At 37.9% G+C, this 22,540-nt stretch overlaps 1 protein-coding gene across 2 annotated transcripts in view; it reads right to left on the bottom strand.

Moving 5' to 3' along the window:
- Cntnap5 (contactin associated protein family member 5) overlaps positions 1 to 22,540 on the bottom strand; it is a 790,097-nt gene that overhangs the window by 260,418 nt on the left and 507,139 nt on the right. The gene's annotated exons all lie outside the window — the stretch shown is intronic.

The raw sequence follows: 22,540 nt of genomic DNA, 5'->3' as shown, positions 1-22,540 counted from the left end.
GTGCCATGATCCACAGGAACACATAACAGGTTATCTGGTGCTCAACAGCTAAGAATCTACACATTAGAACTTTGTATCAGAATGAGGAGCTGGATGTCATTCCTTAGAGATTTGAGTGGTGGGAAGCGTATTCTGCAAATCAAGTTAACAAGAAACATGGATTGTAATTTCTTGAAGCATAGCTGCTGCTGTACACAATAAATTATTACTACCTTATTCAATTATCCATAAACAGTGGAATAGCATCATATGTCTATTTACTGGTGTCTCTTACATTTCCTGAAATTTTTTTAACAGAATTATTTTTTAAGAGCTAAGATCTAGAAACCTCAAAAAATATTGCTGTCCAATTCTACATTGCACTATCCTGTCCATTCTCTTTCATCAGTCTGGTAGGCTGATGTGTCTGCTGCTATTCAATCCCATGATTAGAAACACAGATTCATATCTCTTACTGTTCAAAGGCATGTGATTGTGTTAACTAATTCATTTTGCTTAAGAGAGGAGTGCATTAGGAGATTTTTGAACATACAGGAATCTGTTTTTTTCATTATTAAGAATGAAATAGGGTCACTTCACTAAACATCCAACTTAGCTTAAAGAAACTGTTATTATATATTCAAAAATTGTTTTTATAAGGTAACATTCATCCCAATGGTTTGGTTTGAGAGTGAATGATGTCATGAGCCAGCTATCATGCCAGTTTTATGTATGAAAAAGTCACAGGATAAGGGTCATCATATAGCAAGCATGATCAACTTCCAAAGCACTATTCCATAGATATGACCATGCAATATTATGTAGACCAATAAAACATTCCTCAAGGTACACTAGGACTTTCAGCTTTTGATCTTTTTTTTTCCCCCACAGACTATGTTATGGTACAAGATTTCAAATGTGTCCTTCATTCTTGTGTTCAGGTTTCTACCTCATTAGTGCTATGTTAGCCACTAGAGTACAGGAGTATAAGGCACCATGTAATTCCTCCAAAAGTTTGCTGTCAATTGGGGGAGGAAGTTACATATACGGCAATGACAATATCTCAGGCTGTTAGTTCCAGTATTTCCAAATCAGCTCCTCTATATATGTGTTATATAATGGTGCAAATTTAAATGACATTTCAAGTTACAAAATCAAAACACATACACACAACAACAAATATAGCAGGATCAAACTAAAAGAGGTTTCACAAAGAACTGGTAGAACAGCCATGAATAAATATTCTGGAACATTCTGTCTCATCATTCTTGTGGAGAAATCTTCCCTGGTCATCACCCCAGGAACGTGCTCTGACACCCCTCTATAGTGGGTCTCTCGGTAACCTACCAGGTTCCTCTGCCTCTCATTTCAGAAATTGTAAACTGTTTACATACAGAGCCACAATTTAATTTTCTTTCAAGTTGTTTCTCTCATTATATCTGATTGGTATTATTATTATGATCAGTATTATTAATAAATAGTAATTACAGATCTTGTATACTGTTCCATTGTTGCCATGGGAATCAAGACTCAGAAGGAAGAACAAACACAAGGAAAGTTTTAAAAAAAAAAAAACAGAAACAAGAAATAACTGATTAATAAGACCTCATTCTGCACATAGAGCCAGAAAAAAAACTGCATTTTTTTTCTATTGCAATGCTTGGAAGGAAGGGAAGTCTACAGATTGTCAATACTGAGCTTAATTGAACTGAAATCACTGTGGGGAGCTGCTTATGTTCCTTTGAACAGTGTGCCAATTCACTTATATTTCTATTGTAATAAAATAAGTCTATATTAAGGTCCCTAGGGTCACTTCTGGTACAGTTATCTCTATTGACAAAGTGAATTTTCTATGCCAAGGGAAAAGACAGTTTAAATAATCCTCAAAATACTGTCTCTACCATTCATTTGCCATCTACTCATGTAAGGTCTTAGGATATGTCATTTTGCATTGATAGTTATTTAATTTTTCAGATGTTTGTATCTTTCCTCCCCATTTAAATCACAGACAGTGACTGCTAAGTCAATATCGGCTTAGAAAGAACTTGCACAGTTAAAAAGGCAGAAGTGCTAGAAGAAAGCATGGGTTTTGTCATAGTCAGACCTGGTTTCCAATAGCCAACTTGGCCAGCACCAATTTCCAGTCATGGAAACTGAACAATTTGTACTGGGTCACATGACTGGTAATGGCAGAACCAAGACCTCAAGCCTAATGTGACCTCTCCAAAATTCAAGGAGGATCTGATGAGGTAATTTCACTATTAGAAACACTTCTAGGAATCTGTGATGAGGGGATCAATGCCACCTTCCCCCCAACCTTGAAAGTGAAGGAAGTCAATTGTTGTAAAGCGATTTCCAACTCCTTTAAAAGGCTAAGAATTCCCGCAGGAGCTGTTATTCCTCCCATGCGTACCAGCCCAGCTGCCTGTGAGAGACTCCATCCGTGCCTTGTGAAAACCACTGCAGGCACAGCTGCTTTTAAAGGCTGGGCTTCTGCTGTTTGGGTGAGCGCGCATTACCGGTTTACAGCCACCTTGCGCTGTGCATTAGCGGGGATGCAGACACCGCAGTGCGCGCGGATCAGGCTCCCATCCATTACCTGCCTGCTTGGGCCACGCTTTACGACTTCCAGACAACATACTTGACTGTGATTTATCCTCCCCACTTCGCTCTAGCCTTTACTTTTTATATACCTTTTTGGGGGGATACTTTTACTTTTTTTTCCCTTATTTTAAAATAGATGGCATGATCAAAGAGATTTGGGCAATCTGTTTTATGATTCTGAAGGGTGGTGGTTTGGAATGGACTCCATGTATGCTGTATCATCTTTATCTGTTCACTAATTTATCAAAGGGAAACAATTTAAATGTCTAGTGTGTGCAGAGTACCCTGCTAGGGACTGGAGTGGGACCACATGAGGGATGCAAGGTTGAATCGCGCTCTGGTTTCCAGCTCAAGGAGTTTACAGGAGTGGCTAGGGGAAGAAGCTACTTGGTATTCTTTTCTTATTGAGGTGACTGTCGGGCAGCAGCAAACGGGCAGCCGGAAAGGGTGGCGACTTAGACCTTGCCTCCCTCCCTCGATGCTGAGTCTGTCAACATCTAGAACAGGGAAAAAAGGCAAAGGAAGCCCTAAATCTTAATCGCCTGATGGAAAGAGGACCCTGAGGCTGTGGTGGGGTTTGATTGCTGCTAGATTTTGTGAGTTTGTGTGTGGGCTGGGTGACACTGAGGATTGGGGGCACTGTAACACTAAACTACACCCCCAGTGCTGCTGCTGCTTCATTTATTTATTTTTTGAATACAGGGTCTCAACAAGTTGCTGAGGCTCTGCCTCAAACTTGAAATTCCTCCTTCCTCAGCATGCAAGTAGCTGGAATTAAAGGTGCACACCATCTTGCATGGCCTTTGTGAGGTCTTGAGGAGGATCTTTGTGGTAGACACTGTTTTAGTGCATTTTGAGGATAAAAAACTGTGGACTCAGATCAACTTAAATTTGATTCCAGGATGGGTCACTTTTACTAGTTGAGTGATGGTGGACATGCAGCTCAACTTCTCGCAGCTTCTGCTTTCTCCAAATCCAAATGACACATGATCCCTCCCTCCCTCATGCTTTATTATATAGCCTAAAGGAGATACACTCTAAGAATTTATGACCCAGTACCTGGGACCCAAGTACATAATAAATAGTAGCCTTCTATCCCTTTGTTTAAAAATCAAAAGTTGTCAGTATTGAGCTCAGAGGACTTCGTGAGATTATGAACTGAGTACAAATAGCTAGCCTTAAGAGAGAGAAACAAGGGTGACATTTGTATATGCTTTAACCAGGTCAAAGAAGACGACAACCCATCCCTGAGTCAACTCTGGTCTCATGGAATTTATACTTTGGTTCTAGAGGAGGCTGTGAAAAAAAGAAAGCTCAAAGGGGAGAGTGGAATAATTCATCTTTCAGCTGGCATCTCTACTCTGAAGCTCATCATAACATAAATGACATTGCCAGGGTGCCAGTACCGTCTCTGGTGGGAAGCCTTTCCTAACTCCACCAACTTCTGTGCTTGTCTCATTCACTCTATAAGAACAAACTCTTTACTCATTCCCTCCTGCTAAACTGTAAGTGCATGAAAAGACTGCTTCGAAAACCTTTGCCTAACACCTGGCTCACCATAGGTATTCCCTGACTACAGAACAGAACATTTAACAGACTACCAGGATTTTTACTGACTTCATTGACAGCTCTTGAAATCAGCAGGAATATGATACGTGATAGGAAACGATGTTTAGATAAGTTGTTGAAATTCTGCTTTGCAGCTGAGGTTATCTATTGCAGAAAGCAACATATTGGGAAAATTAAATACACATCAATAGGTGTCTCACTGAATAAAGTGTGGTTAACTGACACACTGAAATACAATGCAGCTATAATAAATAATACATAACGTCTCTAAACTGATCAAGAGTGATTTCCACTAGATATTGTCAAGTGACAAAATTAAATTATTGATGTGCAAAGGCATATGCTGCATATTGTGCTATAAAAAGAAGAAAAATAGATAAACATAAGAAGGACAAACTAATATAAATGGTTATCTAGATGAGACAATAAGAATGGAATAGAAGCAACAAGAAAACAAAATATCTCCAGTCAACCATTTTGTGTGAGTATGTGTGTGTTGAAATTTTATAACATACAAATATTTTAAATAGTCAAGACATAAAACTGAGTCAAGCTACACATAGTGGTATAAACATATAATTTAAGTGACTTGAGAGACTTGCAGCAGATGTATCATAAGGTTAAAGCCAGACTGGACAACTTAGCAAGGCCCTGTCTCAAATTAAAAAAAAAATAAATAAAAAGGGCTGGAGATAGAGTTCAGTGGTAGAATGGCCCTGAGCTCAGCCTGCAGTATGACAATAAATACATAATTTTTTGAATCAAATGAATGAAAGGGCAAGAATTAAAATTAACAAAAATCTGAACTGTGCATTATATTATTAACATAATTACAGTAAAAGAAAAAATAATAATTCAAGTAGTTTTTTTTTTCCTTTTGGTACTGAGGATTGAATCCAGGGTGCTTAACTGTTGAGCCATATTTCCTGCCCTTTTCATTTTTTATTTAGAGACAGGTTCTCACTGAGTTGCAGAAGGACTTGCTAAGTTTCCTAGGCTAGTTCAAACATGCAGTCCTCCTGCCTCAACCTGTGAAGTTGCTGGGATTACAGGTGTTTGTCCCCATGATTAGTTCAAGTATATTGAAAATAATATTCTGTCAGACTTTACGCCCTTGGTGGAATATATTCTAAGAACTAAAATTAAAATTCAAGGAAATCTTAAACTTTGTTATTAATCTTGATATTGCTAATGTGATTCTGAAACTATTTTATTTGTGTTGTAGGAGAGCAAATGCTTAAGCATATTGATCTCATTGGAATGAGTTTTCAGAGTGAAGAGAGACAAGACAGAAGAGAAAAATAAATTTAATTTTATCTGGTTTGCATTGGAAATAACTATGGACTCAAATTCACACACACACACACATGCATACACACACACATACACACACACACACACACACACACACACACACACACACACTTTCTATCTTTATCTATCAGAGAAGCCTAGAAATGTACAAACCTAACACCTGGATCTGAATTTCCAAATACCACTTCTGACAAAGGAAACAAGGCTTCTTTACGAAAAAGTCTTGAGTCTGAGTCTAGGGCAGAAAAATTTTAAGGTGACATCCTGGGACATGTTGTGTTAGAAAGCAAGGGGATGCTACATGATTAAGGTGGAAATGTAAAAATGATATAAAGCAGAATTAAAGGTGTTATTATTTATGTTTAGAAATATCTGAGCATCAAAAAGATAAAGAGGGCATCACAATATTTTTAAATGAAATAATTTTTGAAACCATAATGGCATGGTAATAGGTAAGAAGCCAGGCAAGGAGGCAGGGTGTGGTGGTGGACACCTCTAACCTTAGCCATTTGTAAGGCTGAGGTAGGAGGATGCAGTTCAAGGCCAGCCTCAGCAACTTAAGGAGGCCCAAAGCAACTTAGTGAGAACCTGTCTCAAAGTAAAATAAACAAATAAGTAGATAGATAGATAAATAAATGAAAAGGGCTGGAGTTATAGCTCAGTAGGTAAGCATCTCTGTGTGTTCAATCCCCTGTACCAAAAAATAAATAAGTTAATAAACAAAATAAATCGGGCAAGGAAAAAAACAAAACAAAACATCTCTATAGTGAAGAATGCAGAATGACAGCCAGAAGTGCAGAAGGAAGTACAGAATTAGAAAACCAGCATTTTATAAATTTCCCTGTAATAACTTATGAGTCATGACCATTCACAGATTGGAAGGAAATGCTGGGGAACAGGATATTCATTCAGTGTCCGCATGTAACACCACAGATAATTCACTGAAGATAAATCACATTCACCATGCAGAGATCTGCAGACCACTTTGGCCAACTGAAGAAGCTCAGCACCCCCAATAAGAGAACGGAATACATCACCTGCGGCTCATGGGAGGCTCTGAGCAGGACAGATATTACCTAGGAGAATTTCTTGCTGATGTTCTAACAATGAGTGAACAATCAGAAAAAATCATAACAACTAGCTCATACTCTTTAAAAAGATACCATGAAAACCAAACAAAGGAACAAAAATAGCAAGAGATGGGGTCAGGCAGGAGGACTTTTGGATTAAAAGAGACTAATTGGACATGACAATCAAATCCAAAGTATTGGCCATTTGAATCTTGAATAAAAATATAAAAATTGACATTTCTATAAAATATAGAAGAGAAAACATGTCCCAAAATAATATTAATTGAAACATAGTTTTTTTCTTATGTGTAGTTTTAATACTGTGGTTATAGGAGAGAATATATTCCTAGGAGATACAAGCTGAAATCCTCAGGTTTAAACCATCAGTTTATCTAGAACTTACTTTCAAATGGTTTGGAGGGGAAATTCTATAGGAGAAGTTAGAAAAAGAAAAGATAAAAAGAGAGACAAGCATAATGATATGCAAATGTAGCAAATGTTAACAATGGAAAATTTTGGTACAGGTTAGATGGCTACTCATTTTATTATATTTTTAACTTCTCTGTAGGTTTGGATATTTCAGAATAAAACTTGGAGAATATCAAGTCGGAGATTGCCATAATGCTTTACCTGTAGTAATGACTTATAATGATCATGCTGTACGCCCAAGAATGCATATGCACGTGCCTTTGGTGCCTTTATACTGACACCAACAAAAGCACACACCCACACTTAGGTATACACATGTAGATAAGGATTAACTGGTTGAATAATTACCAAAAAGCAAAGTGATTTACAAATTCCACCAATCCTATGCTGTTAGTTCAACCACTTTTAGGCATGTGTATTTATTTTCATGGGTTCTTTCCCATACCAAGTGTTATGCGCTCATAAAAGTTATTAGTTATTATTTTTTCACCATATTCCCAGAAACACCAAGAAATCAGATTTCAGGTTTCCGGAGACAGAGTAATGAAAATAATACCTAATAACAGGTGCCACATTTTGGTAATATAAGGTCAGACATTTTTTCTGATGGTTCACATTGTTTTATGTAATCTTCACAACAAACTTATAAATAGGTTTATATTTATAAATATAATTAATATTATTCTATTATTAATAACAGGAAGACAATGGAGGCTGAGTAACTGCTGTAAGTCAAATAACACGAAAAAAAAATGAGGAAATGTTAGTGCTGAGATTCCAATCAAACCCATGCTCTTAATAACTAACCTGGATTTAGTAGTAGTTCATTGGCTACATGAACTCATGAATTCAATGAGGAGCCATGAAAATTCAATGTGTCTTCATAGGAGAAGGAAATGAGTACTTAGTCTAAAGAAGGAGGTAGTCCAGAAAAGCAAAATTGGATCTAAGGATATATGAAATTTGCACAGAAGAGTCATGCGGAAGCTGTCCTCAGGGACAGTCATCAGTTGTTGTCTCCTGCTGTTCCTTATAAACAGATAATAAACATAGCATCTTGGGACACTTGCACATGGAGAATGCAAGGTTGGTTGATGCTCATGTGTCATGAACCCATGCTGTGGTTGGAATGTCCCTTTCTTCATTCTCTCTTTTGCTTTCTTTCTTGCCATCTGATCTCTCTTGCATACACTTGCACCATGAGATGCCATTTACCATGTTATAAATTAGCCAAGAAGATTCTCATTAGGAACTGACCAGATGAGGCCAGGTGATTTTAGGCTTTCAGTATCCCAAACTGGGAGCAAAGTGAGCCTCTTTTCTTTATAAAGTACTCAGGCTTAGGTTATTTTGCTGCAGCAACAGAAAACAGACTAAGGCAGTTCACATAAGGGGAAGAGTAATGGAAAAAAAAAAAAACTCCCAGGTGAATGGTTCCTCTTTTTCCCTACTTCATAGAACAAGGGATCACCTGCTGCCAGTACAACTTGGCTCTTTTATTCTAAACTGACTTTGATTCATTGTGTCTCCCTGAAATCCAGGGCTCAGAGCAAAGTGAACAAGAACAAGCAACCTTTCTGGGAGACACCTTTGACTCCCACCTGTAATTTTTTTTTTCTCTTCCTAGCTGGAAAAAAAATATCTTCATTCAGCTAAACTGTATCAGAATACCTGTGTGAGCCAGGATCCCTTAAAGAAGGGAAAGAACCTTTGGACACCTCTTCCTTGCATCTCTGTGTTCATGATTCTGCTGAACTCAACAAGACTGATTTTTCTTCTATTGTTTATTTATTTATTTATGCCTAACCCAGAGACACTTGTTTTCTTGTGTTAAACACAAGATTGATAACTCCCAGGAAGCCATTCTTGACTAATTCTCTCTTTGAATTTCCTTAGTATCTAGAAACTCCTGTGATAGTGACACTGAACATTGACAATTGTTATATGAGGAGCTCTTAGAGAAAGCCAGATATTAAAGAGACTCTGTTTGATACATCCATTCATTTAGTTTTTTTAATCTGCACATCAACCCAATCAAGTAAGAATAACTGACCACTCCAGTTATACAGATAAGGAGATGGAGCCTCATAGATGTTAAGCAACTTGGCCAGCATTCCATGGCTATCAAGCCTTTACAAGATAGTAGTATGAATTAAAGATAATGACATAGATGAAGTTGCTTTAAGAGCTGGATGACTTTATTCTGTGGTGATAGTGGGAAGTCCTTGTGCACAGGGGCCAGCAGTGTACAATCCATAAGGCAGCACCTCAGTAAGCCTTTGTTGGCTGTGCCGCCTTCTGATCCCCTGGCATAAGAACAAGGAACTCTTGGGAATCTGCAATAAAAGTGCAGTGAAAATCCATTAGGAAGGAGTCAGAAGACCTATTTTCAGAGCTTAAGAAGGAGAGCTCCTTTAGTCTCTGTTCAGGGTCCTTTAGAAGTGTGGAGTTGAAAAGGAAGAGGGTTTTATAACTGCCAAAAAAAACTGTGCTAATCACCTTCTATAGACATGTCCCAGAGTCCAATATCTTCAAGTGCTTGCTGACCATTCTAGTTCTGATCACTGTCTTACATTCATTGAATAAACACTTCTGGGAACAAGCCTAGAAATTGGCCATTTAAACATTCATCCCAGCTTATTCTTTAGCAAACTAAGCTTTGAGAACCTGTGCTTTATAAACTTTTCATCTAGTACTCAGAAAAAAAACTTGAAAAGGCATCTTCCAGATGAGGAAAGTGTTGATCAGGGAAAGGAGGTGGGGACCAAAGAGAACGAATTCTTATGTAGTCATTTCCTGGAAGACCTTTCTACCATTACACTATCAGGTGGAAGGTGAACAGTGGATGGGACAGTATGGGCCAGAGGGGACTGTGTTTGGAAACAGGGATCCTTCCTTGCCCAGAGACTCCATGTCATCTGACCCTAGGGACCTAGACTTGAAAGTCACAGCCTCAGAACTTGAATCACAGCTTTAACTCTGGTCACGATGTTTAGTCTTTTAATATTTCTGTGCCTTTCTCTATAAAATGAAGAGAATGGCAGGTTCCTCACAAAATTGTTAGGGAAACTAAGTGACATCAGGAATGTGAAGTACCTAGCACAGTGCCTTATACTAGTAACTACTCAGTGTTAATCAATTCTACTAAAATATCGACTCAGAGGGTGGCACTTCAAGGACATCTTGTCTGACTACCATATTCAGTCCCCTTTTACACTTTCATTCAACTCTTACCTTATGTGTGCTATTTATGCATGATCTACTGCTTTCTGTTCTATTTCCCACACTGCATATAATGCATCTGTTTACATTGCCTGTCTTCTCTGAACTGTGAGTTCCTTTAGGACAAGAATAGATTTACCGATTTTGTAACCTTGGTGCTTAGCTCAGTCAATATTCAAAGTTTATTAGCATGACCTAATTTCCGAATGACCAGATGAAAAATTGAATGATGTACAAATCACTGGACACATAAAAAAATAATTAAGGAAGTAAATAAATAAGAGAATTAATGAGTGAGTAAGTGAGAGATTAATAAAGTTTTAAGAATTTGGTCAATGAATACAAGGGAATGCAAGAAGAATCACCAGGTGAATGAATGAAAACCACATTTCAATCATCAGAGTCTCCTATTTCCATCCATGTGGATTGGAGTCAACTGGCCATGCTAAACGGGTATGTGAAAGAAATTTCTCTAAGTACCTGTTAAAATTCTTGGCAATTCAAAGGTGACAATGCTTTAATTTCAGGGTAATGCTACAGCTTTATGACTTAGTAGTTTTATTTAATGGCCCAATTTAGCAGGAGATTATGCTGTCTGCGCTAGCCCAGAGAGACCACTTTAAAGCTCAGCCCTTCAACACTCGCAGATCCATCCGCTCCTGAGCTTTGCCTAAGAGACCAGCCTTCTGGAAGCCTATGTGGTCTCCATGCTTTGGTTGACAGCATAATGTATTAAAGAGAGGAAGAGAAATATTTTTAAAAGCTTCATGCCCCTAAACTGTTGAATTATAATTCTTCTGCAGCCCAACAGAGTCCTTTGGAAAACACTTCATTTACAGAAAGCAAATTGTCCCTCTGAAATATAAGCAACAATACAAGTATTATTCCAACTGATTAAGCTGCTAGTGAGCCACAGCACATCTGTCACCCATGAGTGAGTCTCAACCAGAAAATGATGCTTGTGCTGCCATAGGAAGCAGCTTTTGAGCTCCTCCCCAGGATGAGCTGAGCCTGCCATCCATAAAGACATAGGTCATGTTTCCAGAGGAAGGGGAAAGATAGTAAAGGGAAGAACCTTGGCTACCCTTACCTTCTGTTCTGGGACCCTTGTGACACACAACTAAACCAGTCAGGGTCACTCCAGCTGAACGGGGCTGGCATGAAATAATCACACAGAGACAGAGAAATACCTTTATCTTCGGGTTCTCTGACAGCTCCTTTGACCAGGCTCCCACAAAAAAGGCAAGGCAGGCAAGAAAGAGAAAGAGCACACCCCGAATCTGGTTTTATTGGGGAGAAGCCATTCAAATGAGGCAAGGGGTGGGGTTACAAAGGAATAGGTGAGTGTAACTCAATCCCACCAGGTAACGCCTGCTCCTGGAGGCATGGCTCATTATCCAAGTGGGGGTAAAGCCCAAGTTATTGCAGGGTGCAATAATTGTTTAATATTTCTTGCTCGGGACTTAAGGGCATGTATTTCCAGAGTGGCTCCTGACAGGCATTCATTCTCTGGCACTGCTTACCCATTTTCTCATTGACTAAGTGACTGCAGGTCCACCATAAGAAGTTGTCATCATTGTTCTCCATTTACAGAGACAGAAACTATGGTCTGTGGGCCCACAGAAGACAAGTATAATAGATAATAAAATAATTCAGAGGTTGCAATAAACACAGACAGGAATTGATATTTAATTGATATTAATTATATATAAGCTATTGCCCTTCAAAAATGGTAAGTCACAGATATTAGAATTGACACATGCGAAGATAGAAAGGGATTAAGAGGCATAGCCAAAACTGTGTTTTTAAAAGACCACTCTGGTTTCGTGTAACTTTTGAGTCATGGCTGGGATAGCTGAAGACTTAGGCATTTGTTTTGCCGCAAAGACAAGCAATTATAAAGTCTCTGAACTCTAAAGACTATATCTTAATAATTTCTGTATTTTCAGTGGCTCATCACTACCTGGCCTGAGCAGACTACTGATGTACATTGGTGCAAAGCAATAGAAGAAGGGGGGGTTGCTTCCCAAGCCTTACTCCTCTGATGATAAGTACTACAGAAGCCTCACTCTAGATAGCTAGACTTGCTATCCCATTTCTACAACTTACTAGCCTCATTAATATGTTTGTAAAGTCAAAATTATTCCAGCTACTTCACAATGATGCATGTTGCACTATCTGTGTACCCAGCAGATATTCAATGTGATTTTATACAGTCTGTAATCAAGTGATAACATTTAGGAAACATTAATTCTGTAGTGATGACTACCCAACTTAGGATTAAAATCAAACTTGAGAATTTCATTCCAGCTTGTTCTTGTGTAAGCCTTTGGCAAGGCAATGGAAACTAATACAGTCTCTCTTTCTCTCTCTCTCTCTTTCTCTCTCTCTCTCTCTCTCTCTCTCTCTCTCTCTCTCTCTCTCTCTCTCTGTGTGTATGTGTATGTGTGTGTTGAAAGTGGAATGTTTTAGAATAGAAATATTTAGAAAAATGCCAGCACAGAAATATATTACAAATGCATATGACACAAATACCTGGATTCTACTTACTTTTCTGTAAGATAAAACTGTCAAAGAATGAACAACATAATAGGACTGGGAAGAAATAAATGGTACAACTTAGTGACCCCATCCTAACTCCTGGGAAACTCTAATTTCCCTTGCACTGACTGTCTGGTGTGCAACCCAGAGGCAATTCACAACCATCACGCTAACTTTAGGAAGCAAGGCTAACAGTTTAGGTTTAACTGTGTGGACACATGACTTTGTCAATAGTGGGTTGATAATCTATTACCTGAAATAACACTGTACAATTCTGTGCAGGAATTTTGGAGAGACCTCAATTGTAGCTTCTCTACCTACTCCATTATGCATGCTTTGATGAGTTTTAATGAAAACAGAGGCTGCTGCCAAAGCAGTGAGAAATGGAGCGTCATAATACCCAGGGTGATAAGATATGGAGCCTTGTAAGGTGATTTGCAAATGGATTAAGAGATGTTTGAGAATGGAAAACAAGTTTTGCTTTAGAGATTTACCTAAATGTGCCTTGCAAATTCCTTATAATGTCTGATGATTGCCCTACAGGTCCACACACATGAAATTGACCTTGTATCTATCACGATAGGAAATAAATGTGTTTTGTTAGTAGACAAACAATTTCACATGTAAATATGCAATTTTAATGAACAGAGGGAAAATAGCATGCAGGTAGGTAATAAGTATCTTTTCATATGTTGACAAGGTGTCCTGTTAACACTTAAAAGAGCTCACTTTAAACTGCTTAGAATGAGTTTAAATGTCAAGTTCTAAAGAAAACCTTTCTAGAAATCCTCATCCTTCTGATTCTGCTGTATTCATACTGAAATGCCCCCCTCCAGATTTTTAGAGCCACTGAAATCTCATGGCATCTATAGAAGGGATAAAGATTTTATTGTTGAGAAAGTGATTTGGTTGTTGTCTATAGCTAGGATGTCTATATAGATATCATCCATACTAGGACGATAATGAGCAAGGTGAGAGTACAACCCACTAAGTATGCAGGACATTGTACTACTGTGTTTCATGGCTACTCTCAGGGGCTAGGAACTTTGCATATATATTCCAATTCTCACTTTAATCTTGAAAGGCAGCTATTTTCATTATCATCATTTTACTGATGAGGAAACCAAGACCCAGAAACATTGAATGCCTGTCCAAGGTCACATTGCTAGAATGTTTTGCTCTAGAATATGAATTATAGTATGTGTCCAAAATAGTTTGTCCTTGCAATGTTTGAAGAAACAAAGGCATTTGGAGATGCTGGGAAGCAGCGAAAAGACAGGGAGAAATAGGCAAGAGAATTACTAGAATTACTAGGAGAATTACTCCTAACCTTATAGAAGAGGATGCAAATGGTAATGACTAATAATTGAGGCCTGTTTGCATAGTTACAAACTATTATTGATTTAATAGGAAAGGGCTTGCATCTAGGATAAGTTATGGAAAGTAGAAAGTCAAAAAAGAGAAGCTAGAAATAAGTCTTAAGTTAGCAGTGATTTCATTTATACTAGACTCATTGGAGTATGTGTAAAAGGAGATCCAAGGATTCATCTCCCTCTGCATTACTCCATTGTCTACAGTTATAACAATATACCTGAGGGTGGGTAGGGTAGAAAAAAAGGTGTATTCTGTTTATAGTTTTGGAGAATGAAAGTTCAAATAACATATCACCAGCCCTGGCAAAGACCTCTTGGCAGACAGCATTAGAGGGCAGGAAGGAGTACAAGAGGGAGTCAGAAAGACAGGAGAGGGGCTGCTCTTGGTCTTATATAACAACCATTTTATGAGAACTAATTTATTTTATTTTTTATTGATTTTTTAAAAATAAATGATAGTGGAATGCATTATAATTCCTTTTACACGTATACAGCATATTTTTTCATATCTCTGGTTGTATAAGTATGTTGACACCAATTCATGTCTTCATATGTGTACTTTGGATAATGATGTCCATCACATTCCACCATTCTTGCTAACCCCCTGCCTCCTCCCCTCCCTTCCCACCCCTCTGCCCTATCTAGAGTTCTTCTGTTCCTCCCACGATCCCCCCCCTACCCCACTATGAGTCAGCCTCCCTATATCAGAGAAAACATTCAGCATTTGTTATTTGAGGGATTGGCTAACTTCACTTAGCATTATTTTCTCCAACACCATCCATTTACCTGCAAATGCCCATGAGAACTATTTTAATCTGACCTTTCAACAATAGCACCCCCAATGACCTAAGGACCTTCCACTAAGCCACACCTCTTGCACTCCCAATACCACTCACATGACCACATTGGGGACCAAACTTCCAACCCATGAACACATCACATTGAAATCAGAGTACATCCTATTAGTTATTTTCTAATATGAAAATCATCATCCCATAGAAACACACAAGTAAATTGATGGTTATTACACAGAGGGATCAGTTTCATTGAGGAAATCTATAGAAGATGAAAGGGGAGAATTGAATATGGACATCCATTTGGGCCTAAGGGTACCTGACTGAATTATTCAGGGTTCTCCAGAGAAACAGAACAACCTGAATGAACTAGCTTTGTGTGTGTGTATGTGTGTGTGTGTGTGTGTGTGTGTGTGTGTGTGTGTATGTGTGTGTATGACTGAGACCGAGAAGGGGATAGGGAAAAAGATTGCTAGGAATTGAATCATGGAGGCTTGGTATATCTAAAATCTGTAGGATAAACTGGCAGTGTGGAGACTCTGGGAAGAAGTGCAATTTGAACCCAGATATATGTCGTCAAAACCCCTTCATGTTCAGAACAAGTCAGTGTGTGTTGTATTAAAGCCTTCAATGGATTGCATGATGTCTACTCACTTTATGGAGGGAAGACTGCTTTACTCAAAGGAGTAAAATGGGGGCTGGGGATGTGGCTCAATGTAGCGCGCTCGCCTGGCATGCGTGCGGCCCGGGTTCGATCCTCAGCACCACATACCAACAAAGATGTTGTGTCTGCCGAGAACTAAGAAATAAATATTTTAAAACAAAAAAGGAGTAAAATGATTTAAATGATAGCTTCATTAAAAAAAAAATACCTTCACACAAGACATTCAGAATAATGTTTGACTGGATAAACCAAGATTGAATCTCAGTCAGTATGACATATGAAATTATCCTTCAAATCGAGGGAAGAAAGTAGCCTGAGAAACCTCATGTTCATGCTTCTGTCTCATCAACCCAAGCTTCCTCTACAGGGAACTCAAGGGTTTGCTAATTTCAACCACATACAATGTTCTCTTTTTTGTTCCACTTCTGTTTTGTTTTTGTTTTTTTTTCTGCATATTGGTCATAGCCCCAAGGATTTCTTCATTTCCTGATGGCATCTCACCTATCCTGAAAACCTACCTTATGTGCATTTTCTTTCAGTAAAACAATTCTTAGTCCTCTCTGGACTCTTCGTTGTCTCAAAGGCATGCTTTCCTACTTGCCCAATCAGATTAATGCAGGCAAGGGTGATCACAAGCTCCTTCATCATTGCCTGAAATGGTCTGAGTCAGTCCAGACCTTTATCACCAGAAAGTAATATGGAGCCCATTTACCACTTTTGACAAAACATTACATTTTAGTATGTCACAGTTTCTCTTAGTTGTCTAATTGTCTCTTGGTTTAATTTTTAACTTTTAATCACCTCCTGGGGATAGTTCACTTTCTACATCTCTTATTCCTTGCATGTTTCTTATTTTTATTTTAAACTTAACCCCGTTTAACTTAAAAAGAGAGACTCTTTGTTGGTCAGATTGAAATTTATTGGAAAAAAATCTGTAAAATTCATTTATTTGCACAGTTTGTAGATTACCCTCATCAACATCAACCATCTTGATCTTCGATGAACTATAATCATTTTTCCTAAACTTCTTTGGATATTCCTTTAAGCATACTGCTATGGATAGATTCCATTTGCCCCAGTAGATCCAGTTTCTACCCATCTCTAGTTTTCTTTGTGACCAAGAAGGCTGAATAAAAAACATTCTATCAACAAAGGTTCTTATCTTCTGGATTCTAGTTGGGTCTGGTCAATAGAAAGAATAGGAAGGTGACTGGAAGGGGCAATGGAATATTGAAGTCAGAATGGTCACTCCCACTGAGTTGGCTGCTTCCCAGCAAGAGGTCACAGCACTCCCATGCAACATCTTCTCCACTATGCCTTCTTTTCTAGCCTGATAGCACATCTTTTCCTCAATTGTCCAGACTTGGTGGTGGGAACCACCCATTTGTTACTTTTAAAGTTCTGGGATATAAGCTTTAAAACTCACCACCACCATAATCCCTTTTATGTGCTTGTATCTTTGTGAATACTCCCTGATTTGAACTAACCATCAGGCAAATCCACTGTCCCCAAGATGGGAATGCAAATGTCAGCTCTAAGTCTGTGCATGCCATAAAGAGAACATCTTGTTAGGGCTCAGGATTTGGTTTGCTTTTTCCTCAAAGCCAGCTAAGTAGTCTGACAGGCTCAAGGAGCATCTATGATAGGATTATTTCTCCTTTTCAAGTCTTCTGCCTTGCTGTGCAGATTATGCATCTTCAATAAAGTTAGCTTACCCCTGGTCAAGTCACTTCGATCCTTTCTTTTCTAGTTGATCACAAGATTTTCAGAGTTCTACTCAGTGACTCAGCACAGGGAATCGGTGGCCTTCACAAATGTATAGACCACAGAGACACTTGCACTTTGTTCCTGCCATTCATTCTGTCTTCCCCAAAAAATGTGTTCTCTCATTGCTTCACGTGGTCAGTACCTCTTTCCCACCCAGGCTTAAGAGGTACCACTTGCCTGCCCAATAACCCTTCCACTGCACTCCAGACTAGGTTACGAACTCTTCCTGTAGGTACCCAACACACACTATATATATCCTTTCCCTGTCCTTATTTATACTTTAATTGTTGCTGTAGCATCTCCATTATTAATCTGTGAAAAAGGCTGAAATGATATTGTCATGGTTAAACATTTTCTGCCAAAACTATATATGGAATTCCTAGCCCTGAAAACCCATGAATGTGGCCTATTTGGAAAAAGATTTTCTACAAATATAATCAAGTTAAGATGAGCTCATACTCCATAGAGGTATAATTGGACTCAATCCAATATGAAGGGTACCCCTGATAGGAAGAAAAGAAAAAGACCCACAGACACAAAAATAAAGGAAGCCATGTGCCAAGGTCATCTGGAGGCAGCATGACTATCTCTAGGAGGCAGAGACTTAGTTCTAGCTAAGGGATGCCAGAGATGGGGCAGACTCTTCTTCCAGAAAGGAGGAAGAGATAAAAGATTCACCCTGCAGGTTCCAAAGGAAATGTGATCCTGCCAACACCCTGATTTTAGTTTTCTAGCTTTTAGAGCTGTGAGATAATATACTTCATTTCTATGTCCTGCCTAGGGTGTGGTTCTGTAACAGCAGTTATAGGAAACTAATGGAGACAAGCTTTCACAACTGATGCACCTTGCATAGTGTCTGCAATGTGCAAGTTTATTTTGAGTTAAATTATATTGAGCTGAAATGAATTATAAAATCATGTGCAAAGATGTTGAAAGTAGGTCCTGTGTGTATTCCTATAGCCAATAGCTCTTTATCTTTCTCATTCAGCACTTCACATAGTCCTCCATCCAAAAACTGAGGCTCCTCCTCTCCCATCCACTAGTCCCATGGCAAAGCAACTTAGAACAGGGTTCCAGGGAAGGCACACTATCAAATGTTTACAGAGGTTTAACTTTAGTCCCTTCATTGGTAAACTTAAACACTCCATCATGTTGCTAATGTTATTAGGCTTATGTTCCCCATGCAGAGATCATGACACTTTACATCAAATGTGGCAGTTGCCGTTGGAGCATTTGAGCATCTCACCTCCCCAAAATTGCCCTGAGAGTAGTTTAGATGCACAGACTGCAATCTCTCAGCACAGGTTACGTACCACCTTGCCTATAGCAATAGGAAACTAACATTCCCTAGGCTGCCTTATAAAGAGGGAAGCACATTTGCTATCTTCCACACTGAAAGCTTCTCATCTTCAACCACTTGACGTCTATTTGAAAGTACCTGTAGACTCCTTAGGACAAAAATTCTACAGATAATCTCAGAAATTTCTAAATGAGAAAGGGCTGTAGGAATACCAGGCAACAGATCCATATTTTAGAAATGTGACACTGAAGCCATAAACACTCATCTGATGGACATATAAAGGAGAACCCAGGTTTTCTTTCTCCAGCATTCTTTGTGTTCTTTATGTAATTGAGACTGAGAAAAAAACTCAAATAAGCCCTCTAAGTTTAATACATTGTACTTTCCTTGAGTTGACTTTTAAAATCACTGATTTTAGAGGTCATGTAGCTAAGCAATATATTATTAGATTCCAAAAGCTTTGCTATAGATCACACCACTGATGTGTGGGTCATGATGGTAACGGCTGCCTATGTTGTTTTCCAGGGACCTACAGACCCCTTTTGTCTAGTTCCAAATGGTTGAAACCACATGCCCTTCACTTGGGCCTAGGCAAATATATATCTGCTGGATGATTTTGATTTCAGAAAGTCAAAACTCCACCTCCAGAGTGTGCTAACACCACCATTTTCTCAACCTGCATCCTATGAAGAGCCATGAAATTTGATTATGCATGCACAGATCACTAAGTACTTCACCTTTCCAAACCTCCAATTGTCTTCCACTTTGTCTTAGACCATCCTGCTTTATACTCCTAAGCCTTGTCCTTAGGGAGATGGATGGAAGACATGCTTGATCACCTCATGAATAAACTCTGGTAAAACTCATCATTTCAGTGAATGGCATCTTGCACGGAATACAAAATGGGTCTGGTTCAGTAACACTATTACTTCACTTGCTCCGAAAAGGCAGAGAAGAGTAGCTTTGTGTTTTCAAAAATCAGAGCTAAAGACAGACTGAACCTCTGTATTCCATTTCTTTTCTCCCTTCTCCTTCACTGTCTTCATTACTCCCTTTCTGTCTTTCCTGGACGAGTTTTTCATACTTTACATAGTGTTATAAATCACTCACATTTAAGAGCACTGAAGATTTAAAACTCACAAAGAGAAAGATGCATACTTAATCATCATTACATTTGTACATTGGAAAATTGTTTGCCAATAAAATATGATAATTGATGATTTAGCCTCAACACAGCCTTGTTTTTATTTCTATACATACTTTATGAAAAAATAAAACCTAATCTTCCCATGAGATGAAATCTAGGTAGGGAAGAGGGGTGGGAGGGAAAAGAAGGGGACAGGGGATTAACAAGGGCGGTGGAATGTGATGGACATCATTATCCAAAGTACATGTATGAAGACTCTAATTTGGTGTCAACATACTTTATATATATAAACAGAGATATGAAAAATTGTGGTATATATGTGTAATAAGAATTATAATGCAAAAAAACAAAGTACATGTATAAAGGCATGAATTGGCGTGAACATATTCTATATACAAAGATATGAAAAATCATACTCTATATGTGTAATAAGAATTGTAATGCATCCCACAGTCATGTATTTTAAAAATAAAATCAATAAAACTAAAAAAAGTAAAACCTAATTATTTTGCCACTTCATATGACCAAAATAATCATATGCAAAATAAACAACAACCCATGATCATCATAGCTCTCACCTTTAGACACAACTCAAGTCTCTGATCCTTCAGGATCACAAATAGCAAGTTTTTCATCCATACAATTGGATGAAAGCCTACATATGGACTTTATGAAACTTCAAGATTATTATATCTGTGTATGCACATAACATACATGTAGAACATATGTGTTCATAGAAAACGTTTCCTTTCAAATTGTAATAATATAATAACATAGCAATGTCTAGATTATTTCTTCTAGGTGGTTTTAACATCTTCTTCATATTTTCCTTTTAGGCCCAAATTTCATACTATTATCACTGAGTATTTTATTTTAAAAAAACCACTTAAGCAAAACATGCAATACAAAATATCCAAGTAAGTTTCAGTGAAATGAATTTTTTCCTAATTCTTGACTCAAAATTGCAGAACTTATTACCTTGAATATATCATGAAATTCTAATATTTTCTCTCCTTCCATGTAAGGACTATATAAAAAATATTAAAAAAAATGAGCATCTGTCTCAGATCTTTATTGTGAGGATTAAAAGAGATATATATTTTTAAAACTGTATTTGTTCTTTTTAGTTATACATGGCAGTAGAATGTATTTTGACATGTTATACATACATGGAGTATAATTTCCCATTCTTGTGGTTGCACATTAAGTGGAGATAAACTGGTTATATATTCATATATGAAAAAAAGAGGTATAATCTTTGTACTCTCCCAATTCAGTTCTCAAAGGTAGTTGACACTCAATAGATGATTGCCATCATCACCAGTTCTACTATTTCACATCATACTTGGTGACTCAGTAGGAGGTATTTATGTTCTTTGCTCAATTCTGCAACCAAATTACTTTTTTGGTAAAGTATAGACCAAGGAGAATTTGCATTAGAATGGCTTGGAAAACTTAGAGAAACTGCATTTACAGAAATAGAATTTCTGAGGCTGGGAAGCCTGCATTTTTAGCAAGACTCCATATGTTTTAAAAATATCCTAGAGTTACCGAGAAACCTCGTACTGTACCAGGTTTTCTAACAAGCTAGGTTACCACAACCATGAAAGAAAACAATAATACAATTTCTAATTATGTTTTAGGGCTACTGAAAAACAGCTAGCATACATCCATTTTAGAAAGATGAAGTACTGTGAATATGCAATAAAACTGCATCCATTTCCAGGTCTCTAACATGATCTGCAGAATATTTCTGGCCCTTTGGATGCAGTTGCTTAAATAGCTAAGTGTTCTTACTTGTCATTTCTTGCAATGGTTTGCTTGCATTTCTGCTTGTAGGATTGCATGGAAATGTTGCCAGTTATTACTGATGATGAACCATAGTCACTGTGTCTTATTTCTCTGCATATCCTCAGTGTTCAGGACAGTGTCTAGCTACAGAAAGAGTTTCATACATATGGTTGCCTTTTTGCTGAGAAACCTGGGGCATGAGGACTCAATGAACCCCTATTACTTTCCTGTTTAATTATATGATACAGCTGGCATCTCTAAAGAGAAGTACTTGAAAGAGAAACAAAAAAAAAAAATGTGTATTTGCTGATTAATGACACTCCACATGGTAGGAATGCTCCTGTAGTTGAATGTTTATTTAACGATTAAATCAAGTTTTGGCACTGTGAAATTATATTTCAGAGAAAATTAGTGATCAGATGTCATTTCTAAACCCATGTACTAATTGCCTTGTTCTATGTCCTTCTGTGATTTAGAAAGAAGTTTCAAGGTATCACGAAATTTCTAGGAAGAACAAAAACAGCTCACCATATTTTTAGGCATCTAATGGATAACCAGCCTGGCTTGCTTCTCCAATACACTTACACATGGTTGCATTTAATCCTTACAACTCTAGGGGGTGGAACTATCATTCCCATTTTGCTGATGAACCACTGAAGCCCAGAGAGAATATTAAGATCCACCCAGGTACACAGTCCTCAGGTGCATATACAAATGAAGGTTTCCTAATTACTGAATCAGGGCTTCCCACTGATCTTTAAATTTTGTTTTTTTGTTTGTTTTCCTTTTCTTTCTATTTTCAGAGTTTAAGAGAGATCATGTCCTTGGCAAGCTTGACAGAAAACACTTGATAATTAATTCTCGATTCAGTGAGACATTATGAAGACCATTAACAGATTTTCTCCTCTCGCTCTCTCTCTTTTGAAAATAACCTTGCTGATAATTCCTATCTTTACCAAAACAATTTACCCCAAAA

Source organism: Ictidomys tridecemlineatus, chromosome 7 (genome assembly GCF_052094955.1).
Source record: "Ictidomys tridecemlineatus isolate mIctTri1 chromosome 7, mIctTri1.hap1, whole genome shotgun sequence".
Taxonomy (NCBI): Eukaryota; Metazoa; Chordata; class Mammalia; order Rodentia; family Sciuridae; genus Ictidomys; species Ictidomys tridecemlineatus.
Note: the sequence above shows the minus strand (reverse complement) of the source record. Positions and strands in the feature narration are given on the sequence as shown.